Source organism: Podarcis pityusensis (assembly GCF_964106645.2).
Source record: "Podarcis pityusensis genome assembly, chromosome: 2".
NCBI classification, from domain to species: Eukaryota; Metazoa; Chordata; class Lepidosauria; order Squamata; family Lacertidae; genus Podarcis; species Podarcis pityusensis.
Window position 1 is genome coordinate 26684675 of NC_138029.1, and position 13098 is coordinate 26697772.

The following is a 13098-nucleotide window of genomic DNA, read 5'->3' on the forward strand; positions in this document are numbered from 1 at the left end:
AGGAGGGGAAGAAAGAGAATGTTCCACATTCTCCTTAGCACTACTTTGAATACAACCCAATGTTTGAAAATATTGTTTTGGATTTTTGCCCCAACAGTAGTCTTAACTACATCTAAGAAATGTATTGGTACCAATATTGTGTATTTATCAAACCACTCTGTTGTATTGCTGTTTTCAATTTCTTTCTGTAAAACTCTGAGCAAGTCACCTGGTTTTCCTTATTTCTCTATTTAGAAGAAGAGGTCCTATTTACCTGACATCCACAGACAGAAAAATGAATTAGTGCTAGATCGCATGTACGAATATTCTTCTGCAGAACAAATAATCTGCTGCTTGTCTGTTCTTTGAGCTAACTTCTCATTCTAGCAAAAAGAGAGGGAGAGAGATCAAAAGCCAGATGATCAGAATTTCAAAGAGCAAGTTCTTATCAGTGGATGGTGTGCACCCCCTTTTATTTAAAGTATCTACAGCCAACTTTTCCTTACAAAAAGCTCAGAGGTGCAAGTTGTTTTGTAAGTTGCTTTATAAAAAGTTCAACAAAAACAAAACACAGTTTACTAACTTACTGTATTGGTTACTCAAAACAGTAGATTCAAGAACAAAACTAAACCTACAGCAGCAAATTACAAACAATAAATTCCAGCCACCTATGACAAAAAAAAAAGCTTCTTTAAAAACACTATTGTTGCCACAAAGTCATTGTATCCCTAGGGACTTATAAAATTCATCACCATGGATGAGCTTTATCAGAAGAACAGGAAAAGTGTGCTCCTGTTATTCTCTCGATCTCACAACAACTTTTGATGCTATTGACCATGGGATCCTTCCGAGGCAACTTAGGGCTTATTCACACTCACCGTTTGCCTTGTTCTTCCCAGCCAGAGGTTCACGCTTTAACACTCCATGTCTGAGCATCTTTTCCTGCAAAAGCCCACTCTTTACAGCTGAATCGGACCAAACATTATTTCAGGTTTTCTGCGGGTTGCTGTTTGCTCTGATAGAGCTTGAAAGAGCAGGGAAAGCTCTGGAGAGAGAAAAAAGTGTGTGTGTGCTTGGACATTGAGCTTTAAATCACAGACCAGGGTAGATGCGTAGCCCATGGTACCCCAATTCCAGTGGTGCCTCGCAAGACGAAATTAATTCGTTCCGCGAGTTTTTTCGTCTAGCGAATTTTTCGTCTTGCGAAGCACGGTTTCCCCTAGGAATGCATTGAAGTTCAATTAATGCGTTCCTATGGTCAAAAAAAGTCCAAACAAAGCCAAATTTGGTACAACAATAGTTTATTAACTGCTCTTTAAAGTCACACATACTTTAAAGAGCATTTCAAAAACTGAAGGAACAATAAATTAAGTTTCTAAACATGACAGAAAAACATTTAAAAATCAACAAAGTGTACTGTACTTACATTTTCTAAGACTCTGGGGGACCACTCGAAGAAGGTTCCTCTTCCACTCTTTGCTTCTTGCTGAGGAACCTGTCCATGGTCTGCTGCTTCATCCACCTTTTCAGCAGCTCCCTGAGAGGCAACATGACCGTCGTATCAAAAATGTTCGCTTGGTCATGTGCCACGTGCTTGTTCGGGTGGTGCCGCTCTGCAAAAGCCTGCACCTCCTTCCACTTCTGGCAAATGTCCCTCAGTTCTTTGGAGGACAGCCGTTCCTCAGTTGCTTCCTCCTCTTCCAGCGAGGCCTGCTCCTGCGCAACCTCTGCCTGCAGTTCAGCCAGCTCCTGGGTGGTCAGCTTGTGGTCGTGCTCCTCCACCAGCTCGCTGACGTCCTCCTCTGTGACCTCCAGGCCCATGGTCCTCCCCAAGGCAACAATGTCCTGCACCACTGTTGACTCTGGTGCATCAGAGTCACTTGGTGCCACACAGTCCGGCCACAGGCTGCGCCAAGCGCAATTCAAATTTCTCTGGCTGATCCCATTCCAGGCCGTGGTGATCATCTTCAAGCAGGTGACGATGTTGAAGTGGTCCTTCCAGAATTCCCGCAGGGTGATGGTGGTGCAATCAGTCACCTCGAAGCATCGCCTGAAAAGCTCCTTGGTGTAGAGTTTTTTGAAATTGGCGATGACCTGCTGATCCATCGGCTGGAGCAGTGGCGTGGTGTTAGGTGGCAGGAACATGATGTTGATGAAGCTGAACTCCTCCAACAAGTCCACCTCAAGGCCTTTAGGATGAGCAGGAGCATTGTCCATCAGAAGCAAAGCCTTCAGCGGCAGGTCGTTGTCCAGCAGGTACTGTTTGACAGCAGGGCCAAAAGCAAGATTGACCCAGTCCACAAACAGCACACGTGTGACCCAAGCCTTGCTGTTGGATCGCCACATGACACTCAGCCGCTCCTTGTCGACCTTGTGCTTCTTGAAGGCCCGTAGGTTCTCCGAGTGGTACGCCAGCAGGGGCTTGATCTTCAGGTCACCGCTTGCATTGGCACAGAAGAGCAGGGTCAGATGGTCCTTCATGGGCTTGTGGCCAGGCAACTTGGCCTCCTCCTGTGTGATGAAAGTCCTTTTGGGCATCCTCTTCCAAAACAGCCCGGTCTCGTCGCAGTTGAAGACCTGCGGTGGAACGTAGCCCTCCATCTTCACAACCTCCAGGAACTCCAAGGCAAAGTCTTCAGCCGCAGGAACATCAGAACTGGCAGCCTCTCCATGCCTGACCACGCTGTGGATTCCAGATCTTGCCTTGAACCGGTCAAACCAGCCTCTGCTTGCCTTGAAGACTTCTGGCTCGCCTGAGGTTCCTGGTTGTTCCCGGATGAGGTCTGCGTGCAAGGTCTTGGCCTTCTCACAATTCATGGCCTCAGTCACTGTGTCCCCTGCACGCTGCTTCTCTTCTAACCAGATGAGCAGCAACTTCTCGACCTCCTCCAGAACAGCTGGGCAGTTCTTCACGATCCTGGTGACTCCCTTGGCTGCATCAGTCGCAAGGATCTTCTCCCTCATCTTCAGGATGGTCCCGATGGTCGATGGGTTCCTGCCGTACTCCCTGGCGAGGTCCGTCACACGCATTCCACCGTCGTGCTTCCAGATGATCTCCTTCTTCATTTCCAGCGTCACCTTCTCCTTCTTCCTCTCGCCGGCCTCCGCAGCAGCAGCAGTCTTCTTGGGTCCCATGGCAGCACAGCTCTTACCTTCGTAAACTCAGAAAAAGAAAAAAAAATCAGCAATTCAAACCCAGAACCAAGTCCTTGAATTCCAAACACCCAACCCAAAATCCAAACACCCCAAAAAAAGTTTTAAAAGTTTAACTTATGAAATGGCTGCAAATCCCCAAAGTCTTCAAAATCCTCAAATGGCTGCAAAAGAAGTTTTGGGAAAGCTTTAAAAATCACCAAAGTCTTCAAAAACCTCAACTGTTCCCCCAGCCCCTCCCCAACTGTTGCAAACCCCTCCCCAACTGTTGCAAACCCCTCCCCAACTGTTCCCCCAGCCACCCAGCACACAGAAATTCAAACCCAGAATTTTTTTCCAAAAAAAACAACATGGCCCAATGGTCACAGAAAACCATAAAAATTCAAAAAAAACCACACAAGCTCCCAGATTCTTGCAAACCCCTCCCCAGCTGTTCCCCCAGCCACCCAGCACACAAAAATTCAAAACCCAGAAATTTTTTTCAAAAAACAACAACATGGCTCAATGGTCACAGAAAAGCATAAAAATTCAAAAAAAAACAAAACAGACAAGCTCCCAGATTCTTGCAAACCCCTCCTCAACTGTTCCCCCAGCCACCCAGCACACAGAAATTCAAAACCCAGAATTTTTTTTCAAAAAAAACCAACATGGCCCAATGGTCACAGAAAAGCATAAAAATTCAAAAATAAACCACACAAGCTCCCAGATTCTTGCAAACCCCTCCTCAACTGTTCCCCCAGCCACCCAGCACACAGAAATTCAAAACCCAGAATTTTTTTCCAAAAAAAAAAAAAAAACATGGCCCAATGGTCACAGAAAATCATAAAAATGCAGAAAAAAACCACACAAGCTCCCAGATTCTTGCAAACCTCTCCCCAACACCAAGTCCTTGAATTCTAAACACCCCAACCCAAAATCCAAAAACCCCAAAAAAAGTTTTAAAAGTTTAACTTACCAAACAGCTGCAAAAGAAGTTTTGGAAAAGCTTCAAAGATTCAGCAAACTCTTTAAAAAGCTCAAAAAGGCCACCACACCGCGTGCAATGTGTTGCTCCTCGAAGTCAAGTCGCAACTGCACCTCTTCAAGCAATGCACCCTGGGTATTAACGGTTTTACGAAAAAGGAAACAAACTTGCAAGATGTTTTCGTCTTGCGAAGCAAGCCCATAGGGAAATTCGTCTTGCGAAGCAACTCGAAAACGAAAAAATCTTTCGTCTTGCGAGTTTTTCGTCTTGCGAGGCGTTCGTCTTGCGGGGCACCACTGTATTAGAAAAAGTGGGAAGCTGAAATAACTTCCCTAAAAGAAGTGTTTAAATTATACCTCAGTACTTACAGATACTGTAAGTGGCGGGTGGCGCTGTGGTCTAAACCACAGAGCCTAGGGCTCACCGATCAGAAGGACAGAGGTTTGAATCCCCACAATGGGGTGAGCTGCCATTGTTCGGGCCCAGCTCCTGCCCACCTAGAAGTTTGAAAGCACACCAGTGCAAGTAGATAAATAGGTACCACTATGGCGGGAAGGTAAACGGCATTTACTGGTTCACCAGAAGCGGCTTAGTCATGCTGGCCACATGACCCGGAAGCTGTCTGCGGACAAACGCTGGCTCCCTCAACCAGTAAAGCGAGATAAGCACCGCAACCCCAGAGTCGTCCGCGACTGGACCTAACGGTCAGGGGTTCCTTTACCTTTACTTACAGATAAGTGGGCAGAAAGCTGGAAGTTGCCACACACCACTGTGATTACAACCATTTCCTTGTTTTGTTGGATAAACAAGCTATATTTCACCAGGTGATGCTATCAGGAATGTTCATTAAAGTTTGTAGCTCCAGGGTTTGTTTCACCTCTTTTTGTTGTTGCTGCAAATTTCACATTTATTTTTAACAGTAAAGGGAAAGGCATCTTTCAGCTATGTCAATAGACTGAAACGAAAGCCCTGTTCCTGTTGGATTTGATTTCCCTTCTGCCCTGCTACAGGTAAAGTTACAGATTTCTAATATCATACATTTCAGGGGAAGAAGGAGAAAAAATTGCAGGGGGCTCATTCTCTCTCTCTCTCTCTCTCTCTCTCTCTCTCTCTCTCTCTCTCTTGATACATCCTTCCTTCCGCCCCTCTCAATCAATTAGTAGGCAAAGACTTCCGAAAAGCTTTTTCCTTCCTAACCTTTCACAGGCTTTTGCAGTAATGACCCTGGAGAGATCAACCTGGACCTTTGAATGGGGTTGGTTACCCTCCCAGGGCACCGTAAGGTGACCTTCCCTGATTCCCCCTCTTCCTTTTCTACCTCCTCCTGCAGTTCTTACATTCTCAGGAAGGAGGGAGAAAGGGAGAGCTAATGTTCTCTAGATCCCACTAGATAATGTTTCCTCTCTGGTGTCGTTTGAAACTGAGGATACGTGCAGAGAGAGCCCAGGCTCATTGCTTTAATAAATAACAGCTAGTGTACCTGAAGTCATGATGAGGAAGCACTTTCTGTTTCTAATTTCCATCCTCTGTATTGCTAACCTAGACCTGCTCTCTGTGATGCTTCTGAATCCTGAGTTCATACTTTGGAGTTACACAGCTGCTCAATAATTTTTAGCACTTTAAATTTAGTCTTCTTTTCTTTTCTTTTCACCTTTCTTAGAGAACTCCAATAGATACAGATGCTGAGATTTTGTGATACTGGTGTACATTTCCAGTATTGTGCTGGAAATGGGGCTGTTATGGCTTGGATTATTTTTTTTAAAAGTCAGATCTTTCATATGGTTATTCAGATATTCAAGTTTATTAATGTATTAAAATGGAATAAGTCTGTTGTGGACAGGAGCCAAATGAGCTCATATCACTGGTGCTCTACACTTAAAAGGAAACAGCTTTCGCATTATCTAGACCAGTGATTAAATTGCAATTGCAGAATCGCTGCTTCCAGACCACACTTCAAACTATGATAAACTGGCAAACCAGAGTGAATAGGAAACAAGGGAGGTGAGTAAGAGGAAAGTGAAGTGAACAGAGACCAAGGGTGCCAACTTGAATAAAACATTGGGAGACTCAGGTAAGCCCCACCCCACATGATTGATCACAAGACATAGCGCAAGCACACTCTTTGAATGGCAATGCCCCTTAACTTGCAGGGAGCAGCCCCTAGGAGTTGACTCCTGTAGCAGAGACTGTATTTTCCTATAACCTCAAAGAATCTGATGACCTTAAGCACCCATCAAACTAATGCTGTCTACATTTAAAATGACCATGTACGTTGTTCAGAAACTTCCACAGCTACAGAATGCAATTGCTTGCCCTTGGACAGAAAGAGAAAGATGAGACTAGTTAATTCCAGGGCCCAAACACAATGGGCCACATACAACTAAATAATTGTGCTAACTTGAGGATTAGCACTAGCACAGCCAGGCTTTCCCCACTCTCCTCCTGTGGTCTGCGTCCCTTGCCAACTCCCTGGGGCTCTGGGTGCCCGAGCACCCACTAAATTCCCCATGAAGGGGCCAGGCACCCATACATTTTGGTGCCAGGGCAATGCTCACTGCATGGCACCCACAGTCGTGGGCTCAAGCTGGCACTCCTGCTTGCCATCCCCAAATCTTCTCTAAGAACAGATTTTGGGAGTGTATGGGTGTGGGGGGGGGGACGAATGTTCCATTTTACAAGGGAAAGGACAATTTACTAAGTTGAATGCAACCCTAAGTAATATGGAATCCACAAGTCTTGAGCCCTAAGACTTAGAGACATAAGGCTTGGTGACTCCAATCTTTTGACATATGTCACTCACTGACAGGAGACCCACCTCAAACCTCAGCCATCTCAGGAAAATGCTCTGAGAATTCCCACCATTCTGGACCATTGCTTGTAGTTTCTGGTATACTGCTTAGCTGATTTTTTATTTGTCTCCGATATATATTGCAATTTTGGCATACAATTTTTTTTATAGTTTCTTAACTGCAAGTTCAGGATACTGAATTACACATATTTCTTTAATATGGTTATAAGCTGCCGGGAACATTCACCATGAGAACATAAAGCTCTTTTTTTACTGCGTGGGATAAATCATTTTTTTAGTATCTCAACAGTCTCGTCTTTTAGCCAGCTTCAAAGATGATAGCTCATTGTGCCTGAAATCAGCACATTAGTGCTCCAGGAAATGTTTCTTGCATGCCACCTCCATCCCTACCCATCCAAGCTGGGAGCATCCTTCTGCTGCTCTGAGAAACTTAAAACAGGCTAAGGAGAGTTCTTGTCCATTTTTATGTATCTCACCTTTCTGCAGCCATCTGCTCCCCAAGCAGACTGCTGAGAAATTATGCATGTCACACCGTCAAAGGGGCAAACATTCAAATCACAGCTGGGCATTAATAAATACATGATGTATGTATCCATTTCAGAAGTCCCATTTGGTCCAAGGCGAGAGGAAAAAAGAACAGGCCAGTGTTACAAACTTAAGATCATATTGAAGTATCTATTTTCTACAGAGATACCATTTAGGTTTCCAAGCCTGTTTCCTTATCAAAGAAGCTATCGAGTGCCCTTCAAGGCTACTAGAAAAGTCAAAGCACAAGTCCAGGACCTACCCAATGTGCCCTCTTCCTTACCCAGAATCTAATAAAGATGATTAAATTTCATGTCTTTTCCTCCCATTGAAATCACCGCTCACTGCTCCAATAATAGAGCTCAGGAAATAAGGCATGACAACTTCCCTCATGAAATTTTAGAAGGCAGAGCAGGGGTCCGAAGGACAGGCCTGCAGCTGCAAGACTGGGCTGCTCTAATTAAGATTTCACCCTGCTGAGTAAAACCTAATCTAAGTAGAACAGAAAAAGGGAACTTTGGTTTGGTTCAAGCTGTCGCCTACCTGCTTTCTCCAGCTTTCACCCTAGCCCCATCTCAAATGCTGAGCTGCTTTCTCTCTCTACTGGAATAGGGGAAGAGTTCATCTCACAACGAATTCCACGTGCTGCTATGAACATAAGCACTACCCTCTTGAGTCAGGCATACCAGTGAACCCCCTAGCGCAATACAGTGGTACCTCAGGTTAAGTACTTAATTCGTTCTGGAGGTCAGTTCTTAACCTGAAACTGTTCTTAACTTGAAGCACCACTTTAGCTAATGGGGCCTCCCACTGCCGCCGCACTGCCAGAGCACGATTTCTGTTCTCATCCTGAAGCAAAGTTCTTAACCCAAGGTACTATTTCTGGGTTAGCGGAGTCTGTAACCTGAAGCGTATGTAACCTAAAGCATATGTAACCCAAGGTACCACTGTATCCTTTATCCAACAGGATCAGGACTTTTCAGCAGAAATACAGAGAAAATCAATGAAATCATAAGTTAATTCTTATATTCACTGCCATCCTTACATAATCCCATTGACTGGGTTTTCAGGAAACGTATTAGGTGATATTAATAATAATAATAATAATAATAATAATTTCATATCTATACTGCTTTATATTTTAAAGAAAACAATGTCAAAGTGGTTTAAAACACATTCAAACATCAAATAAAACCATCCACAATAAAACAAACTCGAGCTTCACGTAAAATATTCCAGATCCTTCTGCAAGTATTTTGCTTTCCCCAGACAGTCATACCTTGGAAGTCCAACGGAATCCATTCCGGAAGTCCATTTGACTTCCATAACGTTCAGGAACCAAGGTGCGGCTTCCAATTGGCTGCAGGAAGCTTCCAATTAGAAGCTGCGGAAGCCACGAAAGACATTCAGGTTCCAAAGAACATTTGCAGACCAGAACAATCACTTCCGGGTTTGCGGCGTTCAGGAGCCAAAACGTTCGACTCGCAAGGTAGTACTGTATTTATTTATTTACCTACTTAATTTATATAGCTGCCCCACAGCAGAAGAAATCTAGGAAGCCAGTGTGGTGTAGTGGTTAGAGCCCTGGACCAGGACCTGGGAGATCAGGGTTCAAATCCCCACTCAGGAATTAAGCCCACCAGGTGACTCTTGGCTGGTCACAGCCCCCTGATAGTGGACTACGCCTGACAGTGTGCTGAAGTTTCTCAGTTACAGCAATGAAATGCAATTCACTAAATGGGTAGCCAGCTTGCAGCCCTGGTACCTCAAGTGGTATAGGCTGCATGATTTGGCAGACCTAAACAGAAGCAGCAGAGCCTATGACATATAGCCTGTCTACATTCCTCTTTGGATCTCCAGGTTGCTTGGGATTACCATACAGGACATCACATCTGGCACTAAAAATGGCAGCCCTAGGTAAAAGCCATCTCTCCATAATGCTTAGGCACCCCTTACCCATCTCATGATGCTATCACAGCATGCCTTTTCTCACAATCACTGGCTCCTGTAGTGAGGAATGATATGGTTATATATGCCTAAATCCCGCAATCCAAGTCGTTTTCCTTCCCTCTCTCTTTGAGTCAAATTTCCTATTAAATTTTAAAATCTTGACATATATATATTCCAGATTCCAAATTTGTTACACATTTCTCTTTAAACTTTGACTCCCTGCCTTTCCCTCTATGCTGTTCTTAATCCCATCCCATTTACATACTGCATTCTAATAAACATTTCACCTAAGACATATTCTTCCATTTCATATATTATCAATCTTCTAGCACTGCTCATATTTCAAATCCTGCTCATGATTTCATCTGATTATGAATTTGTTTTCAGATATCCCCCAAAGGGTTTGCATTCTTCCATTCTTCTTTCATTAGTGTGTTCTCTTATTTCCTGTTCTGCGCATACAAGATTCTGTTGCATACAAAAATAAGTTAGGTATCTTTGGGGGGGGGCACAATCCAAGGCACTTTCCATCTGGCTCCCAGGAAGTCTCCCACTCAGGTACTGACCACACCTAGACCTGCTTAGCTTTAGCAAGTTGGTGGTCTCATGTGCCTTCGGCTGATACCTTGATGGCTGCCATTTTCAGCATAAAGGTGAAATGACAACAGAGTGTGGTGGGACAGGACAGCATTTTTACTGCAGAGTGCACAGTAAAAATCTGGCAGTCTAAGAAGGCTGGCCACCTCTGAACTAATATCATCTGTTTAGGATACTCTGCTCTGATTCAGAGTAATGCTTTATCTACATTCGCATATCACATTCTTAGTTCTGTTTCAGGAGTGTGAAAGAGGGAGGAATGTGAATGAGAGACCTAAAAGCAGTGCTCCTTCTTCCCACCTACACTTTGCTCAAATAAATTACAAAATATTGACAATTCCGTCCCTCACTCGTATAAGAATCTTTTGCTCCATGAGACCCAAGAGAGACGGTTTTCAGGCCAGTTCACTTTTTGTCCTTTCCCTCTTTTGACATTATCGTTACTTTAATTAGGTTGTCAGTCAAAAATGTCGGGAGAAGATTCACACACATTGACGGGGGAGGGGTGGGATGTCATCACAAACTCATTATTTCCTGGGAAGCACAGCTTAGTGCAGCTGCAGAAGCCTATCTCTGGCTGTTTGCATGGTTTTTGAAGGAGCTGGAACAGTGTAAAGCTCAAGAGAACCAGGGGAAGGGGGATGAGCCCATACTGACAGCACCATTCAGTTCTATGGCTTAATCACAAACAAATATCTGCAACCACAGAGCAATTGTTGTGTGCAGCTAGGCTTGCCCTTCCTCCAAAATCAAGCCAGTCTAGAAGTTGTTCCCCACTTTGCATTCTATCCTCATGCCAAGCCTGTGAGGTATTCGAAGCTGTGGGAGAGGGAGAGAGAGAGGCTGGCTCAAGGTCACCGGTGGAACTTCCTAAATGCTCGGGTATTTAAACCTAGGTCTCTACACTCCAACTACTGAATCACATTGATCCTCTGCTGTATAACAGCTTACTTGCTCTCCCCATCCCCAGAAAGCAGCACAGTGCATTGTTCATTTACTCCCAGACTTGCTACCATTCCAATTGCTGTTGACATTAAAAAATGCTTTGCTATAACTTGGCCAGAGCATTAAACACTTTCAGTCCTTTTTATTGTAGCCTAGGGCATCTGTCGATTAAACCCAACACTGTGGTCTAAACCACTGAGCCTAGGGCTTGCCGATCGGAAGGTTGGCGGTTCGAATCACTGCGACGGGGTGAGCTCCTGTTGTTCGGTCCCAGCTCCTGCTTACCTAGCAGTTCGAAAGCACGTCAAAGTGCAAGTAGATAAATAGGTACCGCTCCAGTGGGAAGGTAAACAGTGTTTCCATGCGCTGCTCTGGTTTCACCAGAAGTGGCTTAGTCATGCTGGCCACATGACCCAGAAAAATTGTCTGCAGACAAACGTCGGCTCCCTCAGCCAGTAAAGCAAGATGAGTGCCACAACCCCAGAGTTGTTTGCGACTGGACTTAACCGTCAGGGGTCCTTTACCTTTACCATTACTAGCAATGTGACACACCTTCCTCAACTGTCTTTTAGTGAAGCCCAAACGCACAGTCCTATTGTCACACAGGGTGGTGGAATAAGCACGCCATAGGAAACATTGTTAGGATTATTTACCAACAGTCTGTGGCAGCAATCTTTCAAATATCACCACAACCATTCACATACTGTCTCACACACTCTCTAAGGAAGCCCAACTGGCATATAAGCCGAGCACAGACCACTCTGTGCCGTTAATGAAGCCCTTGTCGTTGCAATAGTTTTTACCCATTCTTGATTCCTTCAGACACCAGCTTTTAGAAAACAAGTTGCAATCATCAATCGTTGAATGGTCCATTGTTCCTTATTTGGCATTTTTTTTGCCTCTGCAAACTACAGTATGCTAGCATATGAAAGCAACTGGGGTGAGATGTTTTCCTCTTATGAAGAACCTAAATAGTACAATGACAATCTAGGAACCTCAGAATTTGCAGCTTGCTAAATTCAGTTATAATTCAGGTATACAGAGGGGCATTGCTTACAATGCCATTTTATTTTATTTTTCTCAATTGGGATAATATACTTCTCCCCTTCCGCAATTAAAAAGGGAGAGAGGGACCACTTTGTAGCAAAACTATTATCTTCATCTCTATGAAATAATTTTATGCATGTGATTAAAAAGCAATTGAAAATTATTTAGCAACGCCCTGTTCTCTGATAGTATCTCCTTTTGACACATAGCAAAGTTGCACCAGGTGGAAAGAATATTGCAGTCTAGTGTAGCAAAGAACAGCAGCACCCAGGAAATATCGGAGTCTCTCACAAGCAAGGGAAGACCCTTCTGTTAAGACGTGATACTTCCCATGGGGCATAAAAAGAGATTTAAACCACCAGCTGACAAAAATAATTGACTGTTTGTGGCCAATATTGCTGGCTTTGGCTGAGCTCCACCCCTGCCAGGAACACTGCTGTACAGGTGGCAGTCCCTAGTAAATCTCTGGAGACCAGAGGCACTGCCCTAGAATACGTTTCCTCATGCAGGGAACCTTATGCAACAGCTCAAGCACGTCAACTTAACGAGGAAGGGATGATGTAGTTTATAGGGAAAGTATAGGATTATAGACATAGAGTAAAATTAGGGAGAGAAAACAATAGCAAATCATCTCACTGTTCATCAGTTGTTGCCGCACATTTGGGCAACGATTGTTGTGAAATCCCATCCTTATATATCCAAGGAGCAGAGAAAACTCAGTTTGGTACTGTGGACAGCGTTGGGGCAAGAGGCGGAAATATAGATACCATACAAAGGTTAACTCATGGTATCGCAGTGTCAACACACGTTTGTTGGAACAAATGCAGAACTAGTTACATTTTTTAAATACCCAAGAGACATTGAATCACAATTCCTTAGTCAATAGATAGGTTTGCACTGAGTGTGGGGGGGGGCTCCCTGCCTCTTTCGGTCTCTATGATTCTACACATACATATACAATTTTATATATTCGGTGGACAAAATACACACCTGTCAACATACCCATAATGCCTGAAGCATATTTGTGAGTTTCTAACCAGTCAGGGAAATAAGCCAGGAGTGCTAACATTCATTCATTCAGTTTTCAAATAATTGTTTCCTTAGGTGAAGACCTATTTCAGACGCTGGG